This window comes from Esox lucius, chromosome 17, assembly GCF_011004845.1.
Source record: "Esox lucius isolate fEsoLuc1 chromosome 17, fEsoLuc1.pri, whole genome shotgun sequence".
NCBI lineage: Eukaryota > Metazoa > Chordata > Actinopteri > Esociformes > Esocidae > Esox > Esox lucius.
The window spans coordinates 44,720,097-44,737,382 of record NC_047585.1 but is presented as its reverse complement, the minus strand read 5'-3'; the positions used below and the strand labels follow the sequence as shown (position 1 = coordinate 44,737,382).

Genomic DNA, 17,286 nt, shown 5'->3' with positions numbered 1-17,286 from the left:
GCTGCCCATGATGTCATGCAGTCAAGAGACACTTTCCCACTGCAGCTCTCTCTCTCTCTTCCACCCCTCTTCTCTCTCTCTCTCTCTCCCATCCCTCTATTTTCCCCTCTCTCTTTTCTCCACCTCACCTCTCTCTTTCCACACCCTCTCTCATCCCTCTTCCCTGCTCTCTCTCTGTCTCTCCATTCCCTCCACCTCTATTGGTTGCCACCGTCTGCATGCGGGAGCAGCTCGAGCCCCACACAGTCTCACCGACTCTCTCTCTCTTCATCGGGGGTATTCCTCTGGAGCTGCTTCTGACTCCGCTAGCCATCCTCACTGAAGCCATGTGTGAAAACCAAAGGTTATTGTGGTAAGTCCCTCCTCTGACAAGACATCATGCAGCTAGACAATGGGACTGTTTATACTGGGATGCCGGCCGCGGCACATGGCACACCGCATCGGCTAATGGTGTGAAGGGGTATGGGTCTGCATATTTAGATTCCTGTCACTGGCGCTTTGACTGCCGTGGCGATAGTCTGGATTCTGATAGGCTCTCTGTCCGTGGTAGTATGGAGGGCGTTGGTTACCACGGTGAAGTGTGTTAACATCTTGAGGCGCTACCGTGGCGCGGTGTGTTTGTTGAAACGTGACAGGAGGGATGTCTTCCTGAAACCTCCCTGAGTGTGATCACATGAATGTCAATGCTGCTGCTTGCTGTTCTGTCTGGATGAGCAGAACTCTTGTGTCAAGTTGTATGGGTTCAGATACACTACATGGAGACTCTATGAAGACTGTATGAAGGCAGCATGAAGACAGTATAGAGGCTATATGAAGGCTGTATGGAGGTTGTATGCAGGCAGTATGAAAGCTGTACAGAGATCGTGTAGAGATGTTATGGAGGCTGTAAGGAGGCTGTATTGAGATCATATGGAGGCTGTATTGAGATCATATGGAGGCTGTATTGAGGTCATATGGAGGCTGTATTGAGATCATATGGAAGCTGTATTGAGATCATATGGAGGCTGTATTGAGATCATATGGAGGCTGTATGGAGGCTGTATTGAGATCATATGGAGGCTGTATGGAGGCTGGGGCTATTTCCTAGATTAAGCCCTGACTGCTATGAATTGCTTTTGTCAGGCAGAAACAGCATGGTATGTTCAGTTGTGTGTGTGTGTCTCAATGTGTGTGTTCAGTCGTGTGTTTGTGTCTCGATGTGTGTGTTCAGTTGTGTGTGTGTGTCTCGATGTGTGTGTTCAGTCGTGTGTTTGTGTGTCTCGATGTGTGTGTTCAGTTGTGTGTGTGTGTCTCAATGTGTGTTCAGTCGTGTGTTTGTGTGTTCAGTCGTGTGTTTGTGTCTCGATGTGTGTGTTCAGTTGTACGTTTGTGTCACGATGTGTGTGTTCAGTCGTGTGTTTGTGTCTCGATGTGTGTGTTCAGTTGTGCGTTTGTGTGTCCAGTCGTGTGTTTGTGTCTCGATGTGTGTGTTCAGTTGTGTGTGTGTGTCTCGATGTGTGTGTTCAGTCGTGTGTGTGTGTCTCGATGTGTGTGTTCAGTTGTGTGTGTGTGTCTCAATGTGTGTGTTCAGTCGTGTGTTTGTGTGTTCAGTCATGTGTTTGTGTCTCGATGTGTGTGTTCAGTTGTGCGTTTGTGTCTCGATGTGTGTGTTCAGTTGTGTGTTTGTGTCTCGATGTGTGTGTTCAGTTTTGTGTTTGTGTCTCGATGTGTGTGTTCAGTCGTGTGTTTGTGTCTCGATGTGTGTGTTCAGTCGTGTGTTTGTGTCTCGATGTGTGTGTTCAGTCGTGTGTTTGTGTCTCGATGTGTGTGTTCAGTCGTATGCTTACCTACAAACAAACGTGTTCTTAGGACGTCTTCAGAACATCTGGAGGTTAGGTCATGATCCCCTGGACGTCCTCAAGATGTCCCTGTTAGCTGGCTGTGTGTGTCTTTGCGTGTATGAGTGTGTGTGTTTGTGTGAGAGTGTAGATGTGTGAGTGTCTCAATTTGGGATCCCTGCTGTTTTTTTATTTTGTGCATTGAAAAACAGTATTAAAAGGATGAAGCATTCAGGGCTTCTGATTCAGGCAGGGACCGATACAGTAGTAGCACCAGAATATGGCCCCTGGGCCATGTATTTACAGTATATTAGCTTATAACAGCTGAGGGATTCATTGTATTTACAGTATTTTAGTTTCATTTTTGCCTGCACTTAAAGTTGAATTTGAATAAACATGCGGTTACCGTTGTGGGGGTAGTTTCGAAGCTCATCACTGTATTTTGTTTCAAACAATTGGCTTAACCTTGTTAAAGACCTCTAGACAAACTGAAAAACACAGACAGGGTCTGATGTCTGGGGGAAGGTCAATACCATGTCTCCAGAAAACTCTCCAGGCCCTAACCCATCAACTGTGTGATGCAAAACACTGGCACAATGTATGGAAGCACAATGTATGGAAGCAAAAGGTATGGAAGCAAAAGGTATGGAAGCAAAAGGTATGGAAGCAAAAGGTATGGAAGCAAAAGGTATGGAAGCAAAAGGTATGGAAGCAAAAGGTATGGAAGCAAAATGTATGGAAGCAAAAGATATGGAAGCACAATGTACAGCTCACAGAAATTAAAAGGTCATAACAGAATATTAAAACGAGCAGACTATTTTTTTAAAAGGATGATACACTGGGGACAACATTACTCTAGAACTGGAAAAATAAGTATGATAAAAAGACTGATACAGCCTTTGATATCATCCACCTAGAATCAATATATAAATGTCTGAATTATTACATTCTGAGATAATCTCTTAAAATGGATAAAAGTAATGTATTCCATGAAAAGGGGATAGCACCTGTCCAAAAATATATTTTCAAGTCATGCAAGAGAAAACAATCTTAACATTCTACATATTTATATAACCACAATTAACATTCTCAAATATCAAAGCTTTAAACCTCTCACTTACCGCGTAAATAATACAAAAATTAATTTTTTATTCCAAATGGGTTTTCCAGCAGGCTGTGGAGAGAGGCATGTCTAGTTCTTAAAAAGGACTGTTTGGTGTTATGCAGATTGGAACCAAGCAGTTTTAGAGGACTGAAAATGGATCCCTGTTTGAAGTATCCTCCTTCCTAAATGAAGCAGTACAGAACTGGTTACAATTAAAATTCCATCCAACAAAAGGGGCAGATGTTATGTTGCTTGCAAAAGGCAGGACACAGGCCCAGGGAGAACAAACAAGATACAAAGGCATTCAAACAAAATCATTATTAGTTGATTTATTAAGTTTTAGGCAGCACCATTCTAAGACCATGTAATTCATTGTTCCGTCCATTGATGAGTCTGTGATTGTTCATTAATTGTTCTTTGACAGTCTAAAGCAAGGCTGCTATTGAATTTCATTGGGTAGAGTGATCAAGCAGAGCAATTGGCTGAATGGTGCCACATTGGTGTGAGGTGAGTAAAACCAAACTGTTTCCACTGCTCCAAACATCTTCATCCAGAAGGTAGAGGGGAGGTGGGCAGCACAAGTAAGAGTACTGTGATATTCTCACAGTGGAACAATGCAAATTCCCTACTGATAAGTCTGAGTTTTTCTGGTTTATAATGCCTCGGGAGTAGAACTTGTCCTAGTAGCCTGAACAGAGGTTTTCCAGTCTCCTCTGCCAGTCGGTGTATTTTTGTAGTTTCTTATTTCAAGGACAAGCTGCAAGCTTCCAGGCTGCTCCCTCATTCTGCAGGTAGCAGGTGAGGCATATTCCTTCTGGAGCTAGCGGGTGTGGTCAGAAGATAGCTAGCTAGCTACAGCATGCCAAGCATGAACCAGGGGCCAATCACAGCCCTACCTACAAAAACAGTTGTTTCTCAGCAGACCAATTGCAAAGGGGCATATTGCAGAGCGGCATGCTCCCTCCTAATAAAGGAAAGGTTTGGGCCATGGCCGCCATAGTCCTGGGGAGTGACTGGCTGCAAAGGCATTGGCACAGTGCCACCTTGATTGGTGGTCCAGTCACAGGTGTCACTGTGGGACAGATGGTGCCTATTCATTATTATTGTTATTCGATGAGACGTTTTCGTCGAATACGGTCTGGTTCAGATGCTCGGCTTGAAGGGAGAGAGGAAAGGGCAGGTTTTATTGGGTAGATGTCATGGCTCCCAGCACAGACGGCTCCTGGAAATGTAGGACAATGATCAGTCTATTTAAATACCTTTAGATATCTGAAGAGATAGAATCCACAAATAAAAATAATCACCATGGAAACAACGTTATCAATTTGTAGCAGCATGTCAAATCATTCAAAACGCTGTTTAATTTACCCGGAAACTCGTTATTTAGGTCACTTTTACCTTGAAATGAATAATTATTTTTGTTCACAGTATGATCATGTCAGACAGGATACCCATAAATACACTAATCGATGTGCCTTGGGCCAGTTCCTTAAATAAACAGCAATGTGGATACTGACTGCAGTTTTGGTAAATATTTATATTCAATATCAGGATCTCTGAAGGTTATTTAATGAACTACTCGAGTTGTTAGTTCTCAGAGATAGTGATGAGTATACATGCCTGCACAGAACTGGCTGTTTAATATCACAGGGTCCAGGGATCCAGTCAGCTAATTATATTAGATTAGGAGGATAAATAGATTGACTCTCCCCTTCTGGGCCATGGCATAGCCGCATGTAAGAACGACTTGCTTCCTTGTGATATACCAGACTACAAGTCACATGTGCCACCGTATCTCTAACCTCATTTAAACCTGGACGGTTTGAGTTAGAGACTTTCACAGGCATTGAGATGGAGCGGTGTTTGTAAGACACAGGCTAATCCTGGAAACTAAATCATTTCATAAACTGTCAGTAATGTCTACATGATTGTAGGCACCATGGTTTACAAACTATTTTGATACTATAAAAACATACAGGGTTGTGGAATGCGGAGAGCCGTACCAGAAGAGTTACCAAACATAAGGGGTTATTTTATACTGACGATCAGAATATCCCACGGTGTCAATAACCAAGGCTTCCATTAGGGTTCTGGGGCAGACATTTTATTGGTTCCAGGAAAGAGCTGTTTAGAAATGCTTATGTTTCCTGGTTGAACTTATTTTTTCTTGGTAGAATATTTGTTCATTCTACCTGGTACACAAAATACTTCTATCTTGGAGTGAAGAGTTCTTCCAAGAACCAATTTTTTCTTTTTCTTTCTCCCTTATGGAAATAGCTATGAGACAGAGCAGATAAATTAAATTAGTGTATTTACACCACAGCTCTCTCTTATTTAATTAACATTTTCAAAAGAAATGTCTCTCCAATTTTGAGGTTTGTGATTATGGCTCTGCCTCATCTTTCCAACTCTCAGTTGACTCAGGACAGTCGCTACGGCGATCTGTGTCCTCCAAAGCACATCCGATGCCATTCTAGTTCTCATCTTGCAACTCCCTCAACCAGAAAGTCTTCACTGTAATCTTCATGCGCCAGAGGGAACACAACGGGGCAAGGTTTGCAACGGGGGCAAGGTTTCTCCAAACCCCCCATAAGATTTCAAACACCCCAAACCTGGAAGGTGCTGGCCAATTGCATCGCCCTCCGTGGGACCTCCCGGGCTGATTGGACACATGTCTCAAGGACACAGCCCACTGTGAGACTTTAACTGAACCGCTGCTCCATTCAGGGGCCCACTGCAGTGATCCCAACTGAATGATGGTCAACTCTCAGACTGGGCCATGAATTGTTTATTGCTGCACCATTTCATTAACACCCTGCACGAACTGAAGGAGAAAATGAGAAAATAACATGAATTACAAAGTAACTGTTACGTAAAGTTACGTGAACCGTCAAAATATACGTAAAACTCCTAGAAATGCACAAATATACACTGAACATTAGCCAGACACTTGATTTAAGGGTTATTTACACCTATAGTTCAGATTTTGCTCTGTTGGATTCTCGATAGGATGCTCTAAGGATGGAATCGGTGCTGAAGCCATTGATGAGAACATAAAGAGTTGTTCTGTGGTGCTAAAACTGATCAATGGGTTCACCGATAAATGTTAAACTCCCAGTTGGAGCAGGTCAACATGGATTTGTTTTCTGGCATAGCCATTTTGGGTCCAAATGGGTCCAACACAACACTTTACTGAGTTGTTAATGGCTAGAGATCACCAGAACAAACAGAACACATGGTCTGTCGAACTCCTGCCGAATGTAGGTTATAATCTGTGAGGAATTAATCCACAATTAATTTTAAGGGATTACAAGAGTCTTTGACTAGTATTCTCTTCCAGAATAAATGTTCGTCTTCACTCCTACTTCTTCATCTTCACCCTTCTCGTCCTTCTACTCTCTTCACCCTCTTCCTTTCGTTACCGTACTTTCCTCTTCATCTTTCTCCCACTTCCAAATTAAAGAATACTCCTCAAAGAAGGGCTGGCCTTTTCCTTACTGTTGGAGATGTAAACAGCCTCTAAATGACAGTGGGCCAACCACATGACAGATATCTTACAGACAGACAGATACAGACAGATATCTAACAGACAGATAGAGACAGACATATATCTAACAGACAGATGTGTGTGTGTTTAATGTGGATGTGTATGTTTATGTTGACCAGATCTTACCAGAGAAGCGCAGAGTTCATGGACAAACACATTGTTATTAAAATGAATGTCTTGTTTCTTAACTTGGGTAAGTGGAGGGAAAGTGTTGCAAAATTCTATGAACTTGCAGTAAATCCTGGTTGGAGGACTTCAGCTTTCTTTCTTGTTATTCTTCCTGATTAAATAAAGGGCTGAGGACTGAGGATCCGTCAGGGCTTCCGAGCATCTGACTGAGCGGCATGCACATGAACCCAGGCACCACTGGACACATCTGGCTAAGACGCCTCTTGTTGTAGAAATCCAGCATTTATAAAATTACAGTGATGGGCCCAGGGGGGAAATGTATCATACGTGGTGAACAAGATGTTTACTTTTGCCTTGTTCCCTCCTTCCTTATTCCAGGAATCCTAACCAGGATTTTGGGAAACTGGGGAATCTGAAATTTCCTGAAATATATAGCATCAATAGAAAAGCATGATCAGTATTTTCTTCAATGTAGCTCCTTGAACTGACTCAATAAGTTCAGACACTAGATTTATTTCTGTATTTACACTTAAAAACATAATGACCAGAGTCTTCAAACCTTCCGTTTCGTCTGCATTTAATAACAATAATTGAAAACGTTTCAATAGCGCTTTTCATTACACAAAAAATCCCAAAGCTATATTTGAGGATTATCCTCTGAGTGTTGAATCTATTTTGTAGTGATCTCCGTTTTAACATCAGAAGGTCTTACTTCTTGAAAGCCGTGACTAGTCTTTAGGAGCAACTCTCAAGTTGGCCATTGAAATAGTAAATAACGATCCCCTAGACTTGCGAAGTGAAGAAAATACTTGATGGATCGTGGTGATCACAGAGCGAGATACACTTTTTGTCGAGGTCAGTATGTGGCAATGACGATGACGCAAGTTTGTTTCTCAGTAAACTGAGTGGAGCGTGCAAGAGGGGAGGGGCTAAAGTTAGAAGATGGACAGTAGCGCTGTGGAATAGTTTTTCCAACACGGAGAGGTCTATCTGGAGTCAACAAAACGTATACGACGAACCATTTTATTTTAACATTGCCCCGAAATTAGATCATTGGAATAACTATTTATTTACCAGACTACTACATTGGAACGATTTTCCAACACTTTTGCACCATTCAGATTAGTTTCTTTCAACCGGAGAGTTTGTTCCAGCGCTGCATGGTAAGATCCTTTTGTAGTTTGTGATTCACCTTCGTTTGTAGAACCGTTCCTCCAATTACTCATTGATCGCCCCCAGGACACAGCCTTTACATTAATTTAATGAAAAGTACATTAAACAACATCCCTGTGTCTTTGTAGCGTTGTGGTTTCCGTTGAAAGTTGGAAAGTGAGAGTCTCACTTTCTGAGCGGTGTGATATGAGGGCACAAGACGGTCACCGGTACATCCGCGTGCGCGTTGCTCAAGATTGACCATTTACTATTCAGTCAAATGGCGGCTGCACGGATTACACGTCTAACACGTTATCATCGTTTGTAGATTTGTTACGGTTGAGGGGTTCATTAAAATGTTGTCCTAAACGTTTTTTGAACAAAGCCACGGGCAGTTCGCGCTGAAAGAATCTAGCAGACAAGAACCAGTAACGAGGTCATATACAGTCTTTTACCGCAGTCCACCAGACGGTTAAACTAGCTAACCATCTGCCATGCACTCCATGAGCATCGTAGAGCCCAGCTCGTTCAGGCACACTCAGCTGGCACATTACTCAATCACGCACTCCGGGGACGCACACCTCTGTTACTCACATAACCAGACTCACGTACACATACGCGGGCGGGTATATCACCCAAAACCAAAAATGTGTATGAGTTACTTTATTTAAAGGGCTGGATTGTTTACGGACCGAGACTTCAGCATTCCCCTACACCGGCGTCGACTTCTGACCAATAACACGTAGAAACGTTTGGCACCTACATTTTACTCTTCTAAGTTTATTTTATTTTGAAATTCCCTTCCTGTACTAAGGTAATAGGCTACATCTCATAACGGTCTACTAAAGTGTCTCACTGGGTGTGTCTGTGTTTTTGTGTTTTGCGTTCGTATTTGGTTGTTTGTGTGTGCGCGCGTGTGTAGGTGTAAGAGGTGGTGGCTGTGTAGATCTGCTGATGGTGATTTGACTGCCTCTTTGCTTTCTTCTGCTAAAATCTGAGTAAACAGATGGCTTTTAGATTGAGTGTAAAGTGACGCTATAAACTGGTGGAGTGATTAGTGAGGAATGGCCTGCTGAAGGTATCTCCTCTGTGGACAGACTCGGTTACTGTCTGGAATAGAGGCTGTGATAAACTGTTTAACCAGGTCAGATATTTTGTTGTTGTTTCTCTAGGTCAGTATCTGTTTCAAGTGGTTTAACCAGGTCAGTAGTTGTTCTAAACGGTTTAACCAGTTATGTAGTTATTCCAAACAGTTGAACCAGGTCAGTAGTTGTTCTGAATAGTTGAACCAGGTCAGTAGTTGTTCTGAATAGTTGAACCAGGTCAGTAGTTGTTCTGAATAGTTGAACCAGGTCAGTAGTTGTTCTAAACGGTTGAACCAGTTATGTAGTTATTCTAAACAGTTGAACCAGGTCAGTAGTTGTTCTGAATAGTTTAACCAGGTCAGTAGCTTCTCTAAACACTTGGGCCCATCCACTGTGCTGCTGTGGAACATTTTAAATTCACCCCTTTTTTCTTTTTCACTTTTCTCTTATCTTCCTGTCCTCTCCCCTCTCACTCCCAGCATCTCCTTTCTGTGGTTCTGAATCTGGCCCAGCCTGAGTATCACACAAACCAACTTTGGCGTATCTCTGCATGATAAGTGTCTGAGGGGAGTCCCCGTGTCCAGTATTTACAGGGAAAAGCTTTGTTGACTTTTATCCCTGGAAATCTAGTATTGCTGGTTCCTTCTGACGCCCACTGATGATGATGGTTTTCGTCCTCTGACGGATGTTTTTTACTCTGTACACACGCACGTACGCGCACAGTCTTGTAGACTTTCTACTTTAAATGATTTTCGGATTTTAGCAACGAGGCCCCTTATCTACTTCCTCAGAGTCAGTCGAACTCTTCAGCGCCAGGTATTTACTCATCAGTCAGGAGTCTTAATGTGGTGAGGGTGGCCCTGTCAGTTAGTCTGTCAGTAGTCTTAATGTGGTGAGGGTGGCCCTGTCAGTTAGTCAGTCAGTTGTCTTAATGTGGTGAGGGTGGCCCTGTCAGTTAGTCAGTCAGTAGTCTTACTGTGGTGAGGGTGGCCCTGTCAGTTAGTCAGTCAGTTGTCTTAATGTGGTGAGGGTGGCCCTGTCAGTTAGTCAGTCAGTAGTCTTAATGTGGTGAGGATGGCCCTGTCAGTTAGTCAGTCAGTAGTCTTACTGTGGTGAGGGTGGCCCTGTCAGTTAGTCAGTCAGTTGTCTTAATGTGGTGAGGGTGGCCCTGTCAGTTAGTCAGTCAGGGGTCTTACTGTGGTGAGGGTGGCCCTGTCAGTTAGTCGTCTTACTGTGGTGAGGATGGCCCTGTCAGTTAGTCAGTCAGTAGTCTTAATGTGGTGAGGATGGCCCTGTCAGTTAGTCAGTCAGTAGTCTTACTGTGGTGAGGGTGGCCCTGTCAGTTAGTCAGTCAGGGGTCTTACTGTGGTGAGGGTGGCCCTGTCAGTTAGTCAGTCAGTAGTCTTACTGTGGTGAGGGTGGCTCTGTCAGTTAGTCAGTCAGTAGTCTTACTGTGGTGAGGATGGCTCTGTCAGTTAGTCAGTCAGTTGTCTTAATGTGGTGAGGATGGCCCTGTCAGTTAGTCAGTCAGTAGTCTTAATGTGGTGAGGATGGCCCTGTCAGTTAGTCAGTCAGTAGTCTTACTGTGGTGAGGGTGGCCCTGTCAGTTAGTCAGTCAGGGGTCTTACTGTGGTGAGGGTGGCCCTGTCAGTTAGTCAGTCAGTAGTCTTACTGTGGTGAGGGTGGCTCTGTCAGTTAGTCAGTCAGTAGTCTTACTGTGGTGAGGATGGCTCTGTCAGTTAGTCAGTCAGTTGTCTTAATGTGGTGAGGATGGCCCTGTCAGTTAGTCAGTCAGGGGTCTTAATGTGGTGAGGATGGCCCTGTCAGTTAGTCAGTCAGTAGTCTTACTGTGGTGAGGATGGCTCTGTCAGTTAGTCAGACCAGCTGGCTTACTGTGGTGAGGGTGGCCCTGTCAGTTAGTCAGACCAGCTGGTCGGCTGCTGAGGATCCAGCATTGTTCTGGTGGCCTGACCAATATTTTCACCTGGTCTGATTTGGGTTGGAGTTGGGGGTGTTTCTTGCGATCACAGGTTGCAGTGTTTCATCTAACAGATACAGGGCTTGTCAGACATTCGGGAAATCTCCAAATATCGTGGGGGTAGAAACAGAGTGCAGAGAAGAAATGTCAGCTACTTTGGGAGAGGAGAGGATAAATGTCCATCCTAAATCCTCTGACCTCCATCATCTCTTCTCCATTTTGGTGAAGGTCCATCCTAAATCCTATGTCCTCTGTCATCTCTTCTCCATTTGGGTGAAGGTCCGCCCAAAATCCTCTGCCCTCCGTTATGGTTTCTCCATTTGGGTGAAGGACCATCCTAAATCCATTTATTTGGGTACTTTTATTTTAAAACTTTTGCACAGCACTGTACCTCCTGTATAAACTACAGCTCCACAGATTTTTGCCAAGAAGCTGTTAATGATCCAAAATAACATAATGTCCACCTGTGCCCTAATAAAAAATGTACTGTGTTATTCCAATCAAAATCTGGCCCAATATACCAGAATCAGTTATAGCACTCATTGCCTTCTGTAGTTGTGAGGTCGAGGTTATTCAAATGAAACCTGTTGATTTTCAGAAAAAAGTCCAGAAAATAGCTGTAAATAATACTACCACTTAGACCTGCCAACTTGCCATCATTGAGTCAACCATTAATTCAGTATTGCACCATGAGAATGTGAGGCTGTCTGTCACAAAGCTGAACTGAACATGGATCTGGCTACAGGACATGGATCTGGCTACAGGACATGGATGCAGAGCACACAGGCAAAGCTACAACAGAATGGCTCAAAAAGAAGATATGGACGGTTGTGAAATTGCTGAGTCTAAGCCCAGATCTCAATCCTATTGAAAGGCTTTGGGTGGACTTGAAGTCGGTCATGCATACAAGAAAGCCTTTAGACATGGCACAGTCAAAATGGCTAAATAATTTTTGCCAGGGGCAATACCACCTATTGAAACCAGCTGTGTAGGCCTATGTCTTTTTTCTGGACTATGAAATGACATTTTTGATTAATAAAATTATTGCCAAGTATAATCTTTCAGTGTAATTTGTTGAAGTAGGTTATTTTTATTTGTCAGTATTGTTGACTATGATTACATATGGATATTGTATGATCTATTTTTCTAAGGGGTGTACTTCCACTCATTCTTATTGTAAGAGAGACCGGGCTTTTTGGATACACTGCTCCAACTGGCCCCACCAGGCCACCGTAGTATTGCAACGTAACCAATCCACCCCTAGCCTGCGATCTCTATTACGAATAAACCTGCTGTCATATCCTGTCTGTTTTTGGAGAATTGGAAAGAAACAGAGACACTGATACTCCTGCCAGGAGATAGATGAACTCCAGACTCCTCAGTGTCTGGAATGTTTTCCTTCCAAGAAGCATAACCTGACAACCTTTTTCTGATATATCAGTTTCAGAGATATGGAATAAAAACACTGACAGCCCCCTGCTTTAATCCTCTTCTCTTGAGGTGGGCTGGGGGACAAAGAAGAGCCAAGGAAAGATGAGTTTTATATGTATATATATATGTGTATTTTTTATTTTTTTGCATTGGCTGGGTAAACAAATGTTTCCCATATGAATAAAGCCCCTTTGAATTTAATTGAGAGGGAGGGGTGGGAGTGGAGAAGAACGTCTACCCCATGTGAGATGTGGAAAGTGGTTACCAGATGTACAGTGAGGGAAAAAAGTATTTGATCCCCTGCTGATTTTGTATGTTTGTCCACTGACAAATAAATTATCAGTCTATAATTTTTATGGTAAAAACGCATGTCACATTTTATAAATTGATTTGCATTTTAATGATTGAAATAAGTATTCGACCCCTCTGCAAAACATGACTTAGTACTTGGCAATCACAGAGTTCAGACGTTTCTTGTAGTTGGCCAACAGGTTTGCACACATCTCGGGAAGGATTTTGTGCTTTCTTGAGTTGGGGGACCTTGCGGGCGATGCAGGATTTCAGTCCTTCACGGCGTAGTGTGTTACCAATTGTTTTCTTGGTGACTATGGTCCCAGCTGCCTTGAGATCATTGACAAGATCCTCTTGTGTAGTTCTGGGCTGATTCCTCACTGTTCTCATGATCATTGCAACTCCACGAGGTGAGATCTTGCATGGAGCCCCAGACCGAGGAAGATTGACAGTTATTTTGTGTTTCTTCCATTTGCAAATAATCGCACCAACTGTTGTCACCTTCTCACCAAGCTGCTTAGCGATGGTCTTATAGCCCATTCCAGCCTTATGTAGGTCTACAATCTTGTCGCTGACATCCTTGGACAGCTCTTTGGTCTTGGCCATGGTGGAGAGTTTGGAATCTGATGGATTGATTGCTTCTGTGGACAGATCCCTTTAAGGGTGTGCTCCTTATCTCAGCTCGTTACCTGTATAAAAGACACCTGGGAGCAAGAAATCTTTCTGATTGAGAGGGGTTCAAATACTTATTTCACTAATTAAAATGAAAATCAATGTATAACATTTTTGACATGTGTCTTTCTTGATTTTTTTGTTGTTCTGTCTCTCACTGGAGTTCTGTCTGTGCCTTTAAAAGCTTTTTTTTACCTGAATATGCCTGGAGCTCAGCCTGTTCGGACAGCTTCACTTGTTCACACGGTTGGTAACAGCCAGGTGGAGATTGTGCCCAAATAATGTAGCCAAGGCCATTGTAGTTCCCTCACTGGGGCCACAATGTTACTGCATTATCTGTGTTGACCCAGGAATGTTTCATAATGTTTGCTGCTTTATCTGTGGTCACACAGGACTGTTACACAATGTTTACAGCATTATCTGTGGTCACACGGGACCGTTTCACAATGTTTACTGCATCATCTGTGGTCACACGGGACCGTTTCACAATGTTTACAGCATTATCTGTGGTCACACGGGACCGTTTCACAATGTTTACTGCATCATCTGTGGTCACACGGGACCGTTTCACAATGTTTACTGCATCATCTGTGGTCACACGGGACCGTTTCACAATGTTTACTACATTATCTGTGATCACACTGGACCATTTCACAATGTTTACTGCGTTATCTGTGGTCACACGGGACTGTTTCACAATGTTTACTGCATCATCTGTGGTCACACGGGACTGTTTCACAATGTTTACGACATTATCTGTGATCACACAGGACTGTTTCACAATGTTTGCTGCATTATGTGCAGTGACAGGACTATTTATTTTCCTTGACTGCCAGGTTGTTGCCTGTGTGGCTTTCTGGCACGTAGCTGGTTTCCGAACATCAGGGATTCAGTGATCAGTCTTCGGGCCAGGTAGTTGAAAGTCAGCCTCTTGTATGGGGTCAAATTAACGCTTCACCACATATCGGTTGCCAGGGAAACATTTGTAAGCCTCTGTCGACGTACTCTGTGAGGAAATGGGTTCCCGTTAAGACAGTTGACGGTGGGACTTGCCTTGGCTGAGGTCATCGACGGGATGATTCCAGCTGTCTACATACCTCCTGTGTCTGATGTTCCTGATGTCTTTGACGGGATGATTCCAGCTGTCTACATACCTCCTGTGTCTGATGTTCCTGATGTCATTGACGGGATGATTCCAGCTGTCTACATACCTCCTGTGTCTGATGTTCCTGATGTCTTTGACGGGATGATTCCAGCTGTCTACATACCTCCTGTGTCTGATGTTCCTGATGTCTTTGACGGGATGATTCCAGCTGTCTACATACCTCCTGTGTCTGATGTTCCTGATGTCATTGACGGGATGATTCCAGCTGTCTACATACCTCCTGTGTCTGATGTTCCTGATGTCTTTGACGGGATGATTCCAGCTGTCTACATACCTCCTGTGTCTGATGTTCCTGATGTCTTTGACGGGATGATTCCAGCTGTCTACATACCTCCTGTGTCTGATGTTCCTGATGTCTTTGACGGGATGATTCCAGCTGTCTACATACCTCCTGTGTCTGATGTTCCTGATGTCTTTGACGGGATGATTCCAGCTGTCTACATACCTCCTGTGTCTGATGTTCCTGATGTCATTGACGGGATGATTCCAGCTGTCTACATACCTCCTGTGTCTGATGTTCCTGATGTCATTGACGGGATGATTCCAGCTGTCTACATACCTCCTGTGTCTGATGTTCCTGATGTCATTGACGGGATGATTCCAGCTGTCTACATACCTCCTGTGTCTGATGTTCCTGATGTCTTTGACGGGATGATTCCAGCTGTCTACATACCTCCTGTGTCTGATGTTCCTGATGTCATTGACGGGATGATTCCAGCTGTCTACATACCTCCTGTGTCTGATGTTCCTGATGTCATTGACGGGATGATTCCAGCTGTCTACATACCTCCTGTGTCTGATGTTCCTGATGTCTTTGACGGGATGATTCCAGCTGTCTACATACCTCCTGTGTCTGATGTTCCTGATGTCTTTGACGGGATGATTCCAGCTGTCTACATACCTCCTGTGTCTGATGTTCCTGATGTCTTTGACGGGATGATTCCAGCTGTCTACATACCTCCTGTGTCTGATGTTCCTGATGTCTTTGACGGGATGATTCCAGCTGTCTACATACCTCCTGTGTCTGATGTTCCTGATGTCTTTGACGGGATGATTCCAGCTGTCTACATACCTCCTGTGTCTGATGTTCCTGATGTCATTGACGGGATGATTCCAGCTGTCTACATACCTCCTGTGTCTGATGTTCCTGATGTCTTTGACGGGATGATTCCAGCTGTCTACATACCTCCTGTGTCTGATGTTCCTGATGTCATAGATGAGTGTGCAAACACTTTGTATCTACATGATTTAAACGTTGGTGGGGTTAGGAAGTTTGGGTAGTGTAAACTCTGCTTTCAGCGTTGTGGCTGGCTGGGCTCTTAAAACAGCAGGCACCTAGCTCCAGTGAAGACAAAGACAGCTGTTACAATGGTCCAGTCTGGATATTGTAGTGACTAAGGAGACATGGGCTTGGTTGTCATCTTGTACTCCAAGGTAGATTATTGCTCAGAAAGCCCCCTTTAGGGGGCTTCACGTTTTGTATGTAGCTTCTTGGCATGTGAACAATGGGTCGATCGACCAGCTCCTTCTACCAACAGAACCCTCACTCAGGTGGATTGAGTCACGCCAGTTTCTCTTGTTCTACTACAAGGCTTGCACCAACACTTTAGCTTTTATTGTATGGGATGAATATATCCCAAAGGATTATAATGAACTGCCAAGATGTGGTAGATTGTTTGTACGTCAGGTGTCTCTGTTTTTGGTGCCTATCTGGGCTTGGAACCAAATGAGACTGGAGTTCCAGTGTGGTTCCAGTGTGGCCTGAGGGTTGGTTGTTGTGGATCTCCACCAGACTGAGAAATCCACAACTCACTACTCCCTGATCTTGCCCAAGGAGGGAGTCGTTTCACAATGTTGGCATCATTACTGGCACACTGGCAAACACCAAAACTGACTTTTACCTGGAAAATGAGTAGTTTGTCAATACATTTTTTGGCTTCTGTGGTAGACTCTATTCTGTAAGATGTTGTGCTCATTTAAGGGCTTCTCAAGATACGGAACAGGTTCTGTGGGAAACTCCTGGCCTGGCCAGTCACTTGAGGGCAAACAGTAATTTTTTATTGTTCAAACATGTGAACATGCAGCATACCAAGAGTGCCAGAGGGTCCAGCAGAGGGAGGTACAAAATGTCACCCTCTGGTGTAGATTGGTAGGATGTGGAACACAGCTGCACAATAAGACACACAATAAGATATTATTTTAAGTGCCTAGATGTTTCATTGTGGTTGTTGGCTGGAAAATGTGCTCTCCTCTTCCTCATGTACCATCTAATACTGTAATTGAACGAGCAGTGTAATGAGAAACGTGTCGGTTTGGCGAGATGTGTATCTGAAGACTGTTCTGAATCTTGGCCAATTTTACGATGAGTATTAGCCTTAATAATAAAGAAATAAGATGAAAAATAAACAAAAACAATTGCCCCGTATCTTGGTTGAAGTAGATTTATTTGCATTTTAGATGAACACACAGGCCATTTTGATGCACACAAAGGAAACAAAGAATTTGGATTAGTGTTGCTGGAGAAGGTTTTGTATGCCAACGATTACTGCTCAGGTAAGAAGGTGGAGCTCTCTTTCACAGTCTGGAACCCATTTTGGAACTTGAGAATCAGCTCTGCTGAGATTTCTGTACAATGCCTTTTGAAAACTGCATTTCAGCCATCTCCCTTCCGCTGGACTCTGATAAAGGCAGTTCCTGGATCCTATAAAAGCTTTTTTCCAAGTGTAAATACCTAGTTTGAAGTTTCATTTTGTTTATGCCAGGCCTGTCGTGTTCTGACCGGCAGGCTCGTGTGTCAGCCAGGCAGAAAGGTACCTGGAGGGGTGAACAGAAAGAACATCATAATGTCACTGGCTGTGCCTGATGCTGGAACACAGTGTCTGTTAGATTGCTTCTTCAGGACGGTTTTTAATAC

The 17,286-nt window shown here is 43.6% G+C and overlaps 1 protein-coding gene across 2 annotated transcripts in view; it reads left to right on the top strand.

Annotated features, from left to right (window-relative positions):
• The first annotated feature begins 146 nt into the window (after positions 1 to 146).
• The window catches only part of LOC105016649 (semaphorin-4B), a 53,515-nt gene continuing 36,375 nt past the window's right edge, over positions 147 to 17,286 (top strand). Inside the window, exon 1 of one of the 2 annotated variants that reach the window (XM_029113742.2) lies at positions 147 to 352. The gene's annotated coding sequence lies outside the window, so the exon portion shown is untranslated. Of the gene's footprint in view, positions 353 to 7,538; positions 7,762 to 17,286 lie in introns of those variants that run through there. The other variant, XM_020055410.3, reaches the window with a different exon arrangement.